The sequence below is a fragment of the Saimiri boliviensis genome, chromosome 13, assembly GCF_048565385.1.
Source record: "Saimiri boliviensis isolate mSaiBol1 chromosome 13, mSaiBol1.pri, whole genome shotgun sequence".
NCBI classification, from domain to species: Eukaryota; Metazoa; Chordata; class Mammalia; order Primates; family Cebidae; genus Saimiri; species Saimiri boliviensis.
The window spans coordinates 33,952,371-33,972,000 of NC_133461.1; the positions used below are offsets into that span (position 1 = coordinate 33,952,371).

General features: G+C 37.7%; 1 long non-coding RNA gene across 1 annotated transcript in view; it reads left to right on the plus strand.

The window, feature by feature from the left end:
- Nucleotides 1-19,630, plus strand: part of LOC141580789 (uncharacterized) — a 185,635-nt gene that overhangs the window by 5,175 nt on the left and 160,830 nt on the right. Inside the window, exon 2 of the long non-coding RNA XR_012513112.1 lies at nucleotides 18,316-18,511. This is a non-coding gene — a long non-coding RNA (uncharacterized LOC141580789). The remainder of the gene's footprint in view (nucleotides 1-18,315; nucleotides 18,512-19,630) is intronic.

Consider the following 19,630-nt stretch of genomic DNA (forward strand, 5'->3'; position numbering starts at 1 on the left):
CTGTTTAGAAGCTTAAATTAAGTGTGGAAAGGCATGAGGAGCCAAAAAGGTAGACTGTGCTGGTTTTTAATTTGTTGTTTCTCAGTCCATGTTTATTCATCTGTACTCTGTTCTGTACTGTTGGGGTGAAGAGTCTACAAACTGCATTTTCCAGTCTCCCTAGTCAGTCAGCTCCCTGTTGGTTTCTTGAGTAGTAGGAACTGGTGAGGGAATCAGGCAGTGGAGAAATAAAAAGTGTCACACAACAATTATTGACATTAATAGTTAGATTTACCTTGCTCATTTTTGGGTTGGGGCTTACCTTTGCATTAGGTATCCTTCTTATTTAAAATGTTATTCCCCTTAAACTTCAGATGTCATTAGGATCTCAGCTTGAATATGATCCATCAGAAAGCCTTTCTCTACTCCCTGTCCTCTTAATCTAAAGTAGTCATTCTACAGTCTCTACCTTATTTTAATTCTCTCAATAGCAGTTATCATTATCTTGTAAATTTTTACTTACCTACCAATCTATTTGAATGTACTAGAACAAAAGACTCATGGGGGCAGAGGTGTTCTCCTTTATCCCTCCTCTTCCTCTCTCTTCCTTCTTTCCCTGCCTCCCTCCTTTCCTTCCTTCCTTCCTTTCTTTTATATTTCCTCTTTTACTAAACTATTCCTGCTGCAAATTGATTACTCAATGAAGATTTGACAAGTATCTTTCTAAATTATTCATTTTCTTCTTATTTTTTTTTCTTTTGCTGATTTTCCTTTTTCCAGGTTAAAGTACCTTCAGATCCAAGACACAAATCACCATCTCCATTTTTATAGAATTCAGTAAGAACAGGAACCATTCCTGTATCTGGCTATGATACTATTGCTGCTACTAGCAAAACCTTCCACCAGGAAATTTATGAATTAGGTGTAGGGGTTGGGGGAGAGAAGCAAAGAGGTTATTTGAAAGCATCAGAAAGAAACTAAAGCAACCAGCATTAAGGGCCAAGATCCTGAAGAGAAGTGAATTGCATTGAACTGAGCTTGGCATTTATGGCTTTACTGATAAACAGAAAGTGGCAGCCTAGAGCCTTTGGCAGACTCACAGGGCTAGGGAGAAAAACCTTGGAGTTCAGAGCTATCAAGACAACCATGATTCTGAGGAAGAAAAATCCCAAAGAATAGGAAACCCAGAGAGGTGAACCTGAAACTTTGTTGCACAGTTTCCGCTAGAGATATTAATTTACCCCAAAGCAATGCATTTGGCAGGCAGTACTCTCCGAAATAATGCAAAAAACTTCTGCTCAGAGGCCAAAAATTTCTCGGAGACTTTGGCAGTCTCATTGTACCAGAGAATCAATGATTAGCATTGAGAGCACATCAAGAGAGAGGAGCCCAGGTGAATATCCCAGGCTTTAAATGAGACACCTGGAAGGCCGGGCACGGTGGCTCAAGCCTGTAATCCCAGCACTTTGGGAGGCCGAGGCGGGTGGATCACGAGGTCAAGAGATCGAGACCATCCTGGTCGACATGGTGAAACCCCGTCTCTACTAAAAATACAAAAAATCAGCTGGGCATGGTGGCGTGTGCCTGTAATCCCAGCTACTCAGGAGGCTGAGGCAGGAGAATTGCCTGAACCCAGGAGGCGGAGGTTGCGGTGAGCTGAGATCGCACCATTGCACTCCAGCCTGGGTAACGAGAGCGAAACTCTGTCTCAAAAAAAAAAAAAAGACACCTAGAAGGGCTGTACTCAAGAAGTAAAAGCTAACCTGAAATAGACCAGTCCCAACTTCATCAAGCTTATATGCCAGTACTCTACCTGTCTACCTGAAGAAAGACAATAGCATGTCGTGTCACTATAATTTTTTTTGCAAGAAATATCCAACATTCAGTCAAAGGTTTTCAGGGAAGGCAGGGAACAAGACTGAATAATTGAAAACCAGGAGGAAAAATAGACAATAGAAAGGGAATCACAAGTTAGAATTTTAAGATATAGGTAAGATATGGACTTGAAAATAATATATTCAAAAAATTCTAGTTATTCAGATAACTGGAATCTATAAAGTAGAACAGCATGGAAATCTAGAACTAAAAATTATAATAACTAACATTAATAGAATTTAATAGATGGATATATTTTAACAGATATAACAGATTAGATAATTAGTTAATTAGAAATAGATTATTAGAAAATACCCAGATTGAAGCACACAAAGAACCAAAAATAATGAAAAACACAGAAGAAATATGAGAGATACACAGGTTGTGGAGAGGAAGTCTAAATCACACCAGCTTCTTAGAATGAGAGAAATGAGAGAATAGAATAGAAGGAATATGTGAAGAGATAATGTCTGAAAATTTCCCCAAATTTGCCTGACATCAAGTTCTAAATTCCCAAATGCTCTAGTTCCCAAATGAGATAACTGCTTAGCACTGATGGTACACTGGCAATCCTAGCTAGCCCTTGTAATAGGCAAGAAATAGGTAAAGAAATCTATACCTGGGTGTGTTAATTTTTTAGAGCTGCTGTACCAGAGTACTACGAACTGGGTTGCTTTAACCATTGCAAATTTCTTGTCTTAAAGTTCTGAAAGCCAACAATGTGAAGTTAAAATAATGGTAGAGTCATATGCCCTCTGAAGGCACTGAAGAAAGAATTGTTCCTTATGTCCTTCCTAGCTTCTGGTAGCCTCAACTGCCTCTTGACTTGTAGACGCATCACTACAATCTTTCATCTTCGCATGACGATCTTCCTGTGTGTCTTTATGTCATCTTCCTCATGTCTGTCTGTCGCTGTGTTCAAATTACCCCTTCTTAGAAGGACACAAGACATCCTAATCACCGTAATCCTAATCAGCTCATTTAAAAAAACAAAAAACAAAAAACTTTAGTTTCCAGGTTACATGTGCAGGTTCTTTACGTAGATAAACTTGTATCATGGGGGTTTGGTGTACAGATTACATCATCACCCAGGTACCAAGAACAATACCTGATTGTTGCTTTTTTTCTGATCTTCTCCCTCCTCTTACCCTTCTCTCTCAAGCAGGCCCCTGTGTCTGTGTTCCCTCCTTTGTGTCCATTTGCTATCATTATTTAGCTCCTACTTAAAAATGAGAGCTTGTGGTATATGGTTTTCTGTTCCTGTGTTAGTTTGCTCAGGGTAATAGCCTCCAGCTCCATCCATATTTTTCAAAGGATGTAATCTCATTCTTTCTGTGGCTACATAATATTCCATGGTATATATGTACCACATTTTCTTTTTCCAGTCTACCACTGATGGGCATTTATATTGATTCCATGTCTTTGCTATTGGGAATAGCACTGTGACTAACATACATGTGGATATCTTTCTGGTACAACAATTTATATTCCTTTGGGTATATACCCAGTAATTCGATTGCTGGTTTGAATAGTAGTTCTGTTTTTAGCTCTTGGAGGGATCACCATACTGCTTTCCATAATGGTTAATCTAATTTACACTCGCACCAACATTATGTAAACATTTCCTTTTCTCTGCAACCACGTCAGTATCTGTTATTTCTTGACTTTTTAAAAATAGCCATTCTGACTGATATGAGATAATATTTCATTATAATTTTAATTAACGATGATTAGTGATATTGAGTATTTTTTTCATATGCTTGTTGGCTTCATGTGTGTCTTCTTTTGAAAACTGTTGATGTTCTTTGCCACTTTTAAATAAAGTTGTTTGTTATTTTGCTTGTATAATTAAGTTTCTTATAGATTCTGGATATTGGAAGCATAGTTTGCAAATATTTTTTCCCATTCTGTAGGTTGTCTGTTTATGCCACTGATAGTTTCTTTTGCTATGCAGAAGTTTTTTACTTTAATGAAAACAAATTTGTCAATTTTCGCTTTTGTTGTAATTGCTTTTGGCATCTTCGTCACGAAATCTTTGCCAGTTTCTATGTCCAGAATGATATTTCTTAAGTTATTTTACAGTATTTTAATAGTTTTGCATTTGATATTTAACTCTTTAATCCAATTTAGGTTGATTTTTGTATATGGCATAAGGAAGGGGTCTGGTATCTATCTTCTGCATATGGATAGCCAGTTATCCCAGCACGATTTATTGAATAGGGAATAATGGCCTCATTTTGACTTGACTAATTCAGGAAAGAAAATATTTACAAATGAGGTCACATTCTGATATTCTGGGGGTTAGGTCTTTACCGTATGTTTTTGTGGGGAGACAATTCAACCCATAACAGTTGGTTTATCACAATAATACTGCAGAAAACTAAAGATAAGTAAAAGATACTCAAAGTAGGCAAAGATTAAAGACAGATGACCATCAAAGTGGTAATGACAAAACAGACAACAGATTTCCAAAACCAGTCAAATGGTATCTTAAAAGAAAAAACTCAAAACCTAGAATTCTATATCCACCAAAAAATTCTTCGGAAATAAATGTGAAATAAATTTTTTTTTTAGTCAAGCAAAACCTTGCACAATTTATGGCCAGCTGACCTTTACTAGAGAAAAAACTAAAGGGAGATTTTCAGACAGAAGAAAAAGGCTTATAATGAACATTTTTCTACTTAATTTCTCTGAAAGAGTAATTAAGTAGAAAAATCTATTGAAATATTTACTGTTTAAAATAGTGATCTTATCTCATGAGGTGTGAAACACCTGTGGAGTGAAAATTCATGAAAACCATAATACAGGAGGGGGAAAGGAGTATATTAAAGTTTTTCAAGGCCTTTTTATTTTATACACTAATCAGATAATGATGCATATGGCAATCTCTAGACCAGGCATCCCCAAACTACAGCCTGCGGGCTGCATGTGGCCCCCTGAGGCCATTTATCCAGCCCCCCGCAGTACTTCAGGAAGAGGCACTTCTTTCATTGGTGGTCAGTGAGAGGAGCACAGTATGTGATGGCCCTCCAATGGTCTGAGGGACAGTGAACTGGCCCCCTGTGTAAAAAGTTTGGGGGTGACTGCTCTAGACTAACCATTAACGTAATAAAAATAAAATAATTAACAACCAAGTAAGAGAAAGGTATATGGCATAATTTATTTATTTATTTATTTGACATTCCATGCTTATTTTATTTTTAAATTTTTTCTCTCTTTTTTTTTATTGCATTTTAGGTTTTTGGGTACATGTGAAGACCATGCAAGATTGTTGCATAGGTACACACATGGCAGTGTGATTTGCTGCCTTCCTCCCCTTCACCTATATCTGACATTTCTCCCCATGCTATCTCTCCCCAACTCCACAACCTCTGTCCCTCCCCCATTTCCCCCCAACAGACCCCAGTGTGTAGTGCTCCCCTCCCTGTGTCCATGTGTTCTAATTGTTCAACACCTGCCTATGAGTGAGAATATGCAGTGTTTGATTTTCTGCTCTTGTGTCAGTTTGCTGAGAATGATGGTTTCCAGGTTCATTCATGTCCCTACAAAGGACACAAACCCATCATTTTTGATGGCTACATAATATTCCATGGTGTATATGTACCACATTTTCTCTGTCCAGTCTATCATTGATGGGCATTTGGGTTGGTTCCAGGTCTTTGCTATTGTAAACAGTGCTGCTATGAACATTCTTGTGCATGCGTCCTTATAGTAGAATGATTTATAATCCTTTGGATATATACCCAGTAATGGGATTGCTGGACCAAATGGAATTTCTATTTCTAGGCCCTTAAGGAATCGCTACACTGTCTTCCACAATGGTTGAACTAATTTACACTCCCACAAACAGTGTAAAAGTATTCCTATTTATCCACATCCACATCCTCTCCAGCATCTGTTGTCTCTAGATTTTTTAACGATTGCCATTCTAACTGGCATGAGATGGTATCTCAATGTACTTTTGATTTGCATTTCTCTAATGACCAGTGATGATGAGCATTTTTTCATATGTTTGTTGGCCTCCTGTATGTCTTCTTTTGTAAAGTGTCTGTTCATATCCTTCGCCCACTTTTTAGCGGGCTTGTTTGTTTTTTTCTTGTAGATCTGTTTTAGTTCTTTGTAAATTCTGGATATCACCCCCTTGTCAGATGGGTAGACTGCAAAATTTTTTTCCCATTCTGTTGGTTGCCGATTCACTCTAATGACTGTTTCTTTTGCTGTGCAGAAGCTGTGGAGTTTGATTAGGTCCCATTTGTCTATTTTGGCTTTTGTTGCCAATGCTTTTGGTGTTTTGGTCATGAAGTACTTGCCTACGCCTATGTCTTGAATGGTTTTGCCCAGATTTTCTTCTAGGGTTTTTATGGTGTTAGGTCTTACATTTAAGTCTTTAATCCATCTGGAGTTAATTTTAGTGTAAGGTGTCAGGAAGAGGTCCAGTTTCTGCTTTCTGCACATGGCTAGCCAGTTTTCCCAACACCATTTATTAAACAGGGAATCTTTTCCCCATTGCTTGTTTTTGTCAGGTTTGTCAAAAATCAGATGGTTGTAGATATGTTAGATATGTTGTGTTTCCTCCGAGGCCTCTGTTCTGTTCCATTGGTCTATATCTCTGTTTTGGTACCAGTATATGGTATAATTTAAATATCATGAGTTCAAAGTAAGCAAGAAAGAAATAGAAAAAAGAACAAAACAAAAAGGGAACAAATTGAGATGTCAATAATAACATTTAATGCAAGTATAACAAACACTTTAACAAAAGGCTAAGATATTTGGACTAGGTAAAAGTGAATAATTAAACAAAAATTATCAATAACCATACTTAAGACCAGATTTTAGTATCCATGCCATTTTCAACTAAAGGGAACCAGGATTCCTTGGAAAAATAATTGATTCTAAGACTAGAAAAGAAAAGTGTAAAATAAGCCTGAAACATTTGCTGTGCAGGAAAGTAAATAAATGCTTAAATAATGATGGTTACATATCAAACAAAACACAAGTAAGGACCATAGGAGCCAGTTTGAAGGAGCTGTTAATGGTCAAATCTGGGACACTTGAGGCTAAAAATTAATAATGATAATACATAATTATTGCCAATTGAATAAAATAAAAATCTAAGTGTCATACTGTCATACAAATAAGCAAATGATAAATAAAATGATAAAACCTTTCCTTACAGTAAAATGCCAATGACTAAATGTAAAAAAAAAAAAAAAAAAAGGAAATTAGTATTTGGCAACCATTATTGTGACAATTTATTGAGGCAAGAATAATCAATGGATGATTAAGCTAATGGGTTAGAATTAATAAGATTTTTACATAATATCAAAATTTGTTAAGATATTTATCGATCACAAATATAACTATAGTAACTTTTCAGTACAAAAACCTGGCAGTCACCATCCTGGTTTAAATTGACATCACTAGTTGCATTTTGTGCCTTCTTATATGATACATTACAAAGATCACAATATCATTTCTATAGTATTTCTCCCAAAAAAACATAACCCAAATTTAATAAAATAGAAAGCTTAGCCAACTCAAGTTGAGGGGTGTTTTGTTCTGTAGGTAAAAATATGCCATAGAAAAGCAAAGAAACACCAGTGAAAAGATAAGAATATCTTCTATGCATGTTTTACTTCAGCATATGGAACACATAGCAAGTATAGAACTCTGCTGATAGGTCTAGCCAGTGCAATAAGGCAAGAAAAAGAAATAAAAGAGGTTAAAACTGAAAAGAAGACATAAAACTGTCCTTATTGGCAAGTGCTATGATATTGTTTGTTTTAAAAATCTGTTATCTGCTGTGCTGAAAGTACTCTAGCCCTGCTAGTTTTTGGGGTTTCTGATTAAAAAACTCCTTTCCTATTTTGGCCTAAAATAAAATCAGGTCAGCTTTTATTGACTGACCACATAGGATGCTCAAAGCTCATTGAATTTAAAATAATTTATCTTTACTGATTACTATGGACAACATGAATAAATAATCATATTTTTAATGAAGATACCTGAATACAATTTAAATAGTAGATTCTGTGTTTATTTTAAAAAGTTCCTAAATATCAGCTTAGTTGAGTCTCATGGAAACTTTGAAAAGTGTGTATGAAAGGTACTACTGGTCTACTTTCCAGAGAAGAAACTGCCACTTAGAGAGCTTGAGAGACTTAAAAAATCATACAGTTGTTAAGTAGTAAAACTGAGATCAGATTTCAGTATCATTTGTCAAGTGCTTTTTTTTTCTGAAATCTTCACTTATTTGAGATATGAATCAGTACCAATTTCCCCCTACTCCTCCTGAAATGTAAAATTTAAGTAGTTAGTACATACAAAGAAAGACTTTGCTGAAGTTGTTTCATGTCTAGTTAAACTGCATTATCTGGAATCCAACAAAATGTTGTTTATGGAGACATGGAGCTCTAGAAATAAAACATGAGATTATCAAATTACCTAAAGAATATATGGCCTTCTATTTTTTATTACCTAGACTCACTATTCTCCATTCCCTTTAAAAAATAATTTCATTTTTCCTAAAGCCATCTGAGAGGACTTTCTGTCATTCAATAAACCAAAATTGAGAATTTTATATGTATTTGAGGTAATACCTTATCAATTTTACATTTATAAATGAACCAAGTGTCTTTATATCTAGCAGACATATGAAAATAAAAACAATTGCTATTTATTATTTTTTCCCCCAGATTTCAAGTTTTTACAATTTTATTTCCTTCACATTTTTGCAATTTTCAAAAGCTTTATACATTTAGGCATGCTTTGTATGTAAGATGCTCAGCAACTGCTTGAACATGCTCTTTGATCAAAAGTCCAGCTGGGAGAATCTGGCTCAGGGGAAAAACATTATGATATGTGTTTTTAGGACATAGTAGTTCAGCCCTGGATCAAGACTCAAATCCTGCTTCACTACCTTCAGAGTCTGCTGCTGTTGGACATAGACATGAAGGTGACTTGTTTGAGTAATGGGGTGGGAAAGACCCTGATTTGTAAAATGAAATAGGAGGTTGGGCTGCTAAGGAAGGATGGAGCTTCCTCAAAGCAAAAGCTCAAGGCACGCTGGAGGGACCCAGAGGCTACTGCCTTGGTTGTGTCAGATTCTGACCTTGATGTTGGATTGTCTCTGGTCTTAAGTTTGTATTCTCTGACTTCTATTTTCCATCTATTTGGGTCATTTTCAATGAGTGAGGATTTTAACATATTGACTAATGTAAAACTACTTTTCATATGTTACCCCAAATAACTAAACATCCTTGAAAATGTACACAAAGAGAATTGAGGTTCTATCTCAACTTTATGTGCCTTTAGTAAAGCTTTGACTAGGCTTAAACTGTACAGATAATGGTTGTAATTGTAATTGTTGACAGCACAGCTGGAGCTAGCAGCTGACATTAAGTTAGCCAGAATGTTTTTTTGTCTTTTATACCTCCTGGATAAAGAGTAAGGTATTTTGAGGAATATCCTATTTACACCTCTGCTGTGAGATATATGTTATATTTTCTGGCACTGATGTGTACCGTTAAGGCCTGAGAAGTAATAGAGAAATGAATTTAGTGATAAAGGAAATACTAAATTGGAATTCGCCAACTCTCTAGATTATTGTAAACTCTGGGGACATGCATGAGTCCAATAAATAAGTGAAATAAAGAACATTTGGCAAAGAGAATGAGGAACTAAGATGACAGGGAAATTCCTGTTCTCAATTACTTTCAGGAAGGAAGGTAACTAGCATGAGAAGCCAAGAAGGAGAGAAAAGGTGAATGAATGTGAGAAATTCAGAAAACCATCAAGAAGACTTTTGCTGGCAATGTGAATGGATGGAATGATTCCTGATTGTTATTTTGTGCTTGTGATAGAAAGTGCTATAAACAAACACTTTAATTGTATATACAATTGAACTAGGTCAATGTTTTAGACTGAAATAAGTTAAAATGTAGACAGCCTGAGGATACTAAGAAAATATTCATTCAGACTCTTGAAAAAATAAATATTTTGGATCAAAATATGACAAGAAGAAATGTGAAGGCAATACAGAAATTTCTGCCTTTTTTTCCACCTATCTTCATGTGCGTGTGGATAAATTGGCCTCCAACAAGAAGTATAAAATAACAGGTTGCCTTCTCTGCAGTGTAAAGGAGATTACTTAGGACAAATTAAAGAAAATCTTGTGATATGACGTACTATCTTTTTCATGCAAAGAACAGCATTTATCCTTTCTTGTGTAATAATGTAATATGGAGCCAGCCACTGGAAGGCATTTATGGGCTGAGATCACGTATTTAAATCTCCAGCAAAATAATTTTTTCTACATCCAGTCACTGAACTCATGATTTTGCCCTATGAGGTCACTGCCAGCTACTCGTGACGTGACAGATGAGGTTAGGAGAAATAAACAACATATCTGAAATCCATTGGCGAACTTGTCCTTGCTATTGAGGGGAATATAAGGCAATATGTTGCCCTTAAGGGTGCTAGAAAGGATGGTAAATATCAAATAATCCTGAGAGGGCAGTACATGCTAATATTATATAATGGATACCAACTCCAACACTATGCCAGGCACTTAGGTTACAGACAAGGAAAACACAATTTTCCCTCCAAGAGGCATAGGATCTGCTGGAGAATATAATCAAGAATCTGGAAATCATGATGATATGGGAAAGTACACAAGCTTTGGTTCTGCAGCTAGACATGGCTTGGGCTGACTCCCAGTTCTGGTCTTGATTATAAAGTTGGCCAAAGAACTTAACCTTTTCTAGTCTCATTTATCTCATCTATACACTTGAGTGTGCATGTTTGAAAACCAAAGATGATCCCTATAAAGTGCTTTCAAAAGTGTCTAGCACAAAGAGGATTCTTAATAAATGGTAGTTCTAAGTGAGGTAAGCTTTCAGGTGCTTGTGAAAACATGAGGGATAGTTAAGAAGGAAGCCTCATTTTTTATGTTGAACAGGCATTGTCGTTAAAGAGGGAAAAGAACTAGAGGTGGAACTCAAGATTGGTAGGCTCTGATGCATGTGTATTGACAATGGAAATGCTTTGTTAATGGCACTGAAATCAACTAAGTGAAAAAGAGATGGGATGCCTGGCTCTGTAGGCTCCCTCAACATGAGGTACATGTGTCTCAAAAGCTACTAAGGAGACCACCAAGCAACAGAAAAAGAAGAGTAAAAAGAAATCTCATGTCACAAATTTGCTGGGTCCTAACCCTGAACATCATTATCGTTTATTAGAATAATAACAATAAAAATATAACTTTAGCTAGCATCTTGTTTTTTTAAGCATTCTACTTTGATTGCTTTGGTTTCTCAGAGATCTCCCTGAAAGAAAGAAGGTAGCTTGGAGATGATTAATCCCATTTTACAGATGAGGACACTGAGACAATTGTTGCAGAAAACACTAGACTAAGACTCAGAAGATGTTTTTCTACTACTTGATGCTGTGTAAAATCCAGGAAAACACATTTAACTTTACAAGACCTCAGTTCTATCTTTCAATATGGAAATCAAGTCATATCCAAAAATTGTCTTAGACTGAAAATCCTATGATTTAATTTTTTTTTTTTTTAAGATCCTGTGATCTTTATTAATAGTTGTGAAAAGCTGCGGCTGCTGACCTGCAGTGATTGTTATTCCTGTCTCCAGATGCTCATGCCTTTCTAGTCCTCTCCTCTCATGAATATAGCAAATGGGATGGGAAGCCATTTGTGAGATTAGGTTATAGCTACTCTGATTTCCCTCTTGCTTGCTCTCTCTCTCTTTTTTTTTAAATTTTTTTTTTAAGTTCTGGGATATATATGCAGAACACGCAGTTTGTTACATAGCCATACATGTGTCATGGTGGTTTGCTGCACCTCTCTGCCTCTCCTAATGTGCTTGCTCTGATGGACGAAGCTGCAGAGGCGGACATGGAGAACTGAGGGCAGCTTTCAAGCACCAGCTGGTGAGACACTGAGGCTCTCAGTTCAACTTTCCAAAAGGAATCGAATCTGCTGATGTTCATAGGAGTGAACTTAGAAGCAGATGTTTCTCCAGTGGAGTCTTGAGATGACTGTGACTCTAGCCAGCACCTTGATTGCAGCCTTGCAAGAGATCTGAGCTGTCAGACCTGTGTTTATGAATCCCCCCAGGCTTGAACAAGCCCCCTACTCCTCCTCGTTTTTGAAGCAGCAAGAAAAGGTCTGCTGTAATCCAAATCCTCGAGACAGAGGGAGGGTGGGAAAGCTGAGAAATGAAGTTGTTTTCCTGCTGAAGTGAATGGTCAAGCTCTTTCTTGAGGGCTTCCAAACTGTGGGGAACGAGTTACTGTAAAGTGCTGTGGTAAGGTATTGTAAGATCAGGAGTATGTCCAGGGTAAAGGTTTGGAGAGTAAGTTAGAGGGGCTTCCACAGTGGTTTGAACAGGGTCTGGACCCCTCATGAGCAGGAGTCAGCTTACAAGCCAGCCTGAATCTGTGGCCACATTGTGGCCACAGGACAGTTGGTCTCAAGGCTCTCTGCCTCTGTTTAGATTTTCTTCCCACCTCTACTTCACCAGCCACTTTGGAACTACTTCATATCCTGCATCCTCTCCTGTGTTTTATTTTTAGCATTATAAATCTTTTTATATGAAGGATCCGACTAGGATGAAGCTGACAACTTGTCTGTAGAAAAATGTGTGTGTGAGTTTAATCTCCTATCACTCCCCATGGAGACAGAAAGGAAGAGTCTGGTGTTGAAACTGAAACTTTACATGTATTTTCAGGGTTCTTGTGTCCCTAGAAATTTATCATCAGCTTATTAAATGTCCAAAAGTCCCCAAGTTACACATTTTTGCTATAAAGCCCTGTTCTCAGCTCAGGATTTGGCTAGAACATGGTCTATGAATGGTGTTGACCAGAAATAACTTCAGGTTTCGCCTGTACCCCCTGAAGTTTAGCATGTCAATAGAGAAACTGCAGATTTTAAAACTGAAGAGAATGAATCTTAACTGGTGGGGTTGCAGGTTTTGAGGCATGTCGTTGGGGGAAGAAATCTTAGGTGAAGGGGTCTGTTTGATACCCTCTAAATCCCAGCTTAAAATTCCTCGGCAGATGAGGCTGGATGGCTCTTAGAATATTCAGATTCTTACCTGGAGAGCTAGTATATGCCCAAGTCCATGGCAAGGGATCCTGGGTCAGACTTAAATTGTGTAGCACTGAGTCTGAACTAAGTGGCCCTTTACCTGATGCATGGAAATCTTTGGTTAGCTGAGTTTTCATTATAGTGGGGGTTGACATCAATATTAAGAGTAAAAATTTTTAGCTTTTACAAAAAATTTTTCTTCTGCTTATACAAGATGCTTTTCTTGCATGAAAATCAGGCACCATTAAAGTATTCATTTATCTTTGTGCTCAAAGAATATAAGTCAAAATGTTTTCCTCTATAATATCTTCCATTCCACTTTCTTCTATAATATCTTCCATCCAGTGATGCTCCAGTCTCTGTGCCTATCATTCTTTAATGGAAAGCTTTGAAGGCTGCTAATATACATACAAGTGCCATTGGAGGAGGTTAGCGTCCTAAAAGATGATATCTCCTAGGACTTCTTAATTTAGATCAGTGTATTAGATTAGCCAGGGATGGAGACACACATAGGCCAGAAAGCTAGGAGTCTAAAAGAAAAAGAAGAAAACTCACACACATATCATTTTTCTGATATTTTGAAGTGTGGGAGGTTAGGGCTCAAAGGGCTTGAAAAGATACTTAAATTTAGTCTAGAGCGCTTGATCAACGATTAAAAATGTGCATTTAGGGGAAGTCAACAATTAAAAATGTGCATTTAGGGGAAGGCGGTGGGGCGGCAAGAGAAATGGATGCTTTCGGTAGGCTTAGGGGCAGATGCCATGCTAATATCTGAGGCAGAGTGTGGAAAATCAGCTTGGTTATTGTCTTATGGGCATATCAAGGATCCTTCTGGGAATGGCAAGCAAAAGAGGTTTATTTTCCTTGCTTTATATAAAAATTTCCCTGTAGGCATTATTGTCCTAATTTTTGGTGTGAAACTTCAGGCTTGGAGTAGTTTGATTCCTTTGATTAGTTGTGATATTAGTTTTTAGTAGTGTCAAAAATGGAAACAAGTTAACAGTATTATGTGTTCTTTTTTATTTAAATTATATTAAAAATATTGTCAGGTAAGGCAAACAAAATGCTAATGTAGGACTTTGGGATTTCTGGAATGAGTGGTGGAGAAGGCTTATAGTCTGTGTTTGTAGATATGAGAATCAGAAGATGAAATTAGATTTTTTTTTTTTTTTTTTTTTTTTGAGACAGAGTCTCACTCTGTTGCCCAGCCTGGACTGCTTTGGTGCAATGTTGGCTTACTGCAACCTCTGCCTCCTGGGTTCAAGCATTTCTCCTGCCTTAGCCTACTGAGTAGTTGGAATTATAGGCACCTGCCATCATGCTGGCTAATTTTTTGTATTTTTAATAGAGATGGGGTTTCACCATGTTTACCAGGCTGGTCTTGAACTCCTAACTTCTGGTGATCCACCTGCCTTGGCCTCCAAAAGTGCTAGGATGACAGGCATGAGCCACTGCACTCAGCTGAAATAAGATGTTAAAATACAATGCAAGGCCTAGATCTCGATTCCTCCTGAGTTGTATGCCTGGTCGTGGCCAGAGAGAAAATTCTAAAACATGTTTTTATTTTCATTTTATTCATATGTGATAGATTATTTCCAAACCTGCCATCACAAGGTAGAGCATATTTTCCCTCTCCCTTGAACCTGGGCTGACCTTGTGATTTTCTTTGATAAAAGAATATGCACAGCAAAGCTTTGTGACTTCTGGGGTTAGACCTTAGGGAGATCTCACATCATTTGCTTTCAGTCTTGAAGCTCTTAGGGCTCCATGTTCCAAATAATTCTAGTCTAGTCCACTGAAGGATGATAAGTCTCATGATAGAGGCACAACTGCTGTTAGCTGGCAGCAACTTCTGGATAAGCCGTTAGGTATCTGTAGCCATATGACTGATCAGCAGAAAGAACACCACTCAGATTGTTAATCCGCAGAATTGAGAGAAAGGCTGAACCTTTGTTAGTTTAAACATCTAAATGTTGGAGCATTTGTTGTACAACAATAGGTACTTGAGACAGCATACAGTACTTGTATAACAATGACATATGTGAGCATATGCATAGTGTTTTATAGCTTCCAAGGATTTTTCACATGCAATTTTATTTCCCTGAATCCACAGGATAACTTTACCTTCCAACTCTGTAGAGTAGCTGTAAGGATTTTCTGTTTTGTTTGGGGATTTAATCTTAATTACATAAGATGTATGTTATATTCACCTATATTACAAATGAAGAAGCTGAGATGCTGAAAGTTTTCAGGGTTCACTTACAATCACAGGGCTGGTAAGTGAGCAGGAAAGGGCTCCCAAAGAAATTTTTCCTCTAGAAAGCCTACAAGGCTTTGCTTTAGGCCATGTTGTTGTAAAAGCCAGGGGTATAAGCCAGCTGTTGGAACACACAGCTATGAGATGGGTGGCTGCAGGTAAAGAAGGCAGCTTTATCGTGGACCTAGGCCACTGTAGAATCCACCGTGGGACCCTGAAGAAGCTTCCCTTTGGTTGTCATGCCAAGAGACCGCCTATAGTCTCCAATAAAACTTCAGCCCAGCCTGCAGGAGTTTGTTAATTTGTGTGTACTTCTGACATGTTTTGTAACTGTTAGTTTAAAAAACAAATACAGTAAAATATACCCTAACTTACCACAATCCCAAATTAGCCCAGGAGAACAGGACTGCTCTGTGAAAATAGGGGTGGAGGCTCATGTGCATGGTTTCTCAGGTAATGCCCATGCCAAGTAAAATAATTTCTTTTCCTTACCCACCTCACTGCCTTCAGGTTAGGGCCTCGTCACTTCTCTCCTGGGTTGCTGTGACAGCTTCCTAACTGGTACTCCTGCTGTAACATAAGCCTCTTTTCCCTTTCAACCACATGGTACATTGGCACCAATTCCATGTCCTAGAGCCAAAAGGAAGGTGTAGGCTTAGGAGTATAAGCTTCATTTCAGGAGTCTTTGTCATCATGTAGAACAAGTGTTGGAAAATAATACAACTTTATCATCGATCAAATAACTGTGAGAGCCACCACATCATAGCCAGCACCTCATTATCCCATTCTAATTATTGCCATATCTCTTCTCAGGGTGAGTTGAGCAACATCTACATCTTTGGAAGCATTGTGAATATGACTCTCCTGTCTCATAGTTATGATTGTGTTTAAACTCAGCCCTTTATTCTCTACTGCTTCATCAGTTTAACTTCTACTCACAGTCTAAAACGAGGCTCAAGTGTCAACCCTATTTAGAAGCCTTGCAGTTTCTCTGAGATATAATACATACATAATAGAAATTAGTCACAAATACTTAGATACTTGAAGCCTACATAAACAGGATTCTGTAATTAGGTACAGTATAGTCATGTAATCAAAAGTTCATAAAAGGCAAACTTGAGAGCTACTGGTTTAAACTTTTCATTTACAAGTGATATCACTGAGCCTGGAAGTGAGAAGTAATGTAGAATAGTGGTGGGGAAAGAAGGTGAGGTGTAAGGTTTATTTCCCAAGGTCAAGCAATTAGGCAATAGGCTAGGTGGGGCTAGAAAGAAAACTAATCTCTTGGCTCCTAAACCAATGTTCTTTATATTTGCCCAGGCTGGTATAAAGAATTTAATCGTGTGAAGGTGATTAAAACTAATCATTAGTGTTTTCAAGTGAAGAAATACATATTTTTCTTTAAAAAAGGGTTGATTTCCATGGCATTATTGAATTAACCAATTGAAGTTCATCAACTATTCAATTCCATTAGACAACCAGAAATTCAGCCAAGCAATTGACACTTGCCACGGAGTCAATGAATTGTTTGGCTACACAGCCTAAACACCACTGAGTCAATGAATTGTTTGGCTACACAGCCTAAACAGCTCAGTGGTGTAGGTGTTGCACAGTCTGGCTTTCTTTGAAGTGGTAATCCAGTAAACAAACCAACCCAAGAGAACTATGTACACACAGACTGGTTCCCCCACATTGCCCACCAACTGAAGCAGATTAAATTAATAACTTTGCTCTGTTTATGGACATGCTAGTTATAAGCAATGTAGGCGTCTCGACTGACAATCAGCCAGGCAGAGAAACCAATTAACTAGTGGATCTAAATCACAAGAAAGAGGAGACATTTTCTATATGACCTGGATATATCCTTGGTATAAATTACTAAATTAATTAATGAATAAATCCCAAGTCTTGGTTTGCAACTTATTCATGAAATTTTATGAAACATCTCTTTCTGTATTAGACATTGAAAAACAATGAGGATTAAAATATGTTTTTTATAACATTAAAGAGAGACAATGTAGTTGCAAGGAAATAATTTCAGGTTAATTTTGCTGAGTGTTCCTTGGATCCACAATTGTGGAAGGTGAAAGAGAAAGAAAGGGAGGAGAACCATCTTTTGTGAAGCCTGATTACACCTGCCTGGTGTGCTTTCTCATAAAGAAGCTTTGGCCCTGGGTAAAAGAGAGTTGAAAGCAAGTGACTCACGTAGATACCACACTCACCTTCAGATAACTATGTTCTCTTCCCCGTCAGCAGGTAAATTAGGTAATAATTCCTTATACTTGCCCTAGTACTGTTCACAGTATTTTACATATAGTATCTCATATAATCCTCATCTTCACCCTAGGGAGACAGGACAAATACCACTATTTTCATTTTAAAGATAAGGAAACCAAGGCCTAGAAAATTTAACTGATTTCCCAAAGCCACGCTGCTTTCTTTCAAAGGTGCGGCAATCCGTAACTTGACACTCTTAACAAATGGAGGTGATTTCTTGATTGAACAATATTCATAGAATTACAGAATTTATGTTGGGTAGTGATGGAATATGTCTCAGTCTCCTTGTTGATGTCTAATAAACAATATTTCAATATATTTGCTGCATGCTTATTTATGATGCCCTGCTTCTTCCTCCCCCTATGTTTTACTATCTATTAAAGTGTACATCTGATCTCTGGTAAGCCATGGAATCTTATAGAGCTTCTCAAATCCACACTGTATAGTGTCCTTTCTGAATTTCTTCAGCAATGCAGAGAAAAGGTGCTTTTTTTAAAAAATAGTTAATTTATTGATTCTTGGATGCGTTAATTATGATACTATGTGAGGACTTCAGGCAAAGACAGAAGAGCAATGCCTGTTATTGCTCCACCAGATCTTATGGTCTGGTGGAGTTGCAAGAGTCAGGGCAGCAGCCCCCCACTGCAGACATCAGGGGTGTGCTCTGTTGGAGTCCCCAGTGCTATGGGGGCTCTAAAGAGGAAAGGTCTATTCTGCATAGGGCATAAAGAATGTGAAGACATGCAACAATTTGGTTAAATACTTATTTGAGCTGCTCTCTAATATTTCATTTGCCTTATCTTTTTCATCTCAACTATAGTGCTTCAAGTTCACCAGTCTGTTGGTGAAGAGCAAGCATAGGAAAGGTCAAATTATTCAACATAGAATACAGTAAGCACCAGCTATCTACCTTCTAAAAGACGAATTTACCTGTGAGAGCAGAGAACATCAAAGGCTGCAATATGCTGAGCTTTCCAAGAAAACTGCTTTGAAGGGAACAGCTTTTGCTTGGATGGGTAAGTCCCAAATATTTATAAAAATCATTCATATTGTCATTTTTCGTGTGACCTCAGTTCTGTGCCAGATCATCATACTAGTTAAGGGTAGAAAGTGGCGTGAGAAGGGGAATGAGTGGGACAGAACTGCAACAAATAAAATGCACTGTCCCTGAACTTTTAATTGAGGAGACATAATAAAATAACAGTGAAAAGCAGGATATGACTTGAAGCTATAAAGGAGTCATCAATAGCTTGAGGGATTCCATTAAAGTGGGAAGTCAACTTGCATATTCGGGGAAAGCTTCACGGAGAAGGTGGAGTTAATTGGATCTTGGAGAATAGATTGCATTTTGACTGTTAAGAAGTCAGGGAGCTTATTTCATTTAACATAACAACCTCCAGTTCTGTCCATTTTGCTGGAAATAACAGGATTTCATTATTTTAATGGCTGAATAATAATATCACTTGTACCCCAAACTACGTACAACTATAATATAGCAATTTAAAAATTTAAAAATAAAAAATATTTAAAAAAAGTCAGGGAGGCCGTGCTCAATGGCTCATGCCTGTAATCTCAGCACTTTGGGAGGCCAAGGTGGGTGGATCATAAGGTCAAGAGATCGAGACCATTCTGGCCAACACGGTGAAACCCTGTCTCTACTAAAAATACAAAAATTAGCTGGATGTGGTGGTGCATGCCTGTAATCCCAGTAACTCCGACACTGAGGCAGGCGAATTGCTTGAACCAGGAAGGTTGCAGTGAGCCCAGATTGTGCCATTGCGCTTCAGCAGCCAGGTGACAGAGGGAGACTCTGTCTCAAAACAACAACAACAACAAAAAAAAAACAAAAAAAGAAGTCAGGGAAAGGTATCACGGAGCATCTCTACTTGGCCAGTTGTGCTTGTGAGCAAGAATCCTGCGTAGCTTCCAATACAGCACTGAGATGGGATCCCCATGCCTCACCCCACTTCTGAAACCCCGGGTCATACCCTGGTGGTCATTGGCACCAACTGAGTCAGTCTAGACATGTGAGACATAGAAGACCCTGCCCCTGCCCCCAAAGTGTTTACTATACAATTAGTCAGAAAATATGAGGGTAAGAGAAGGAAGGAAATACTTTTAAAGACAAAGTGATT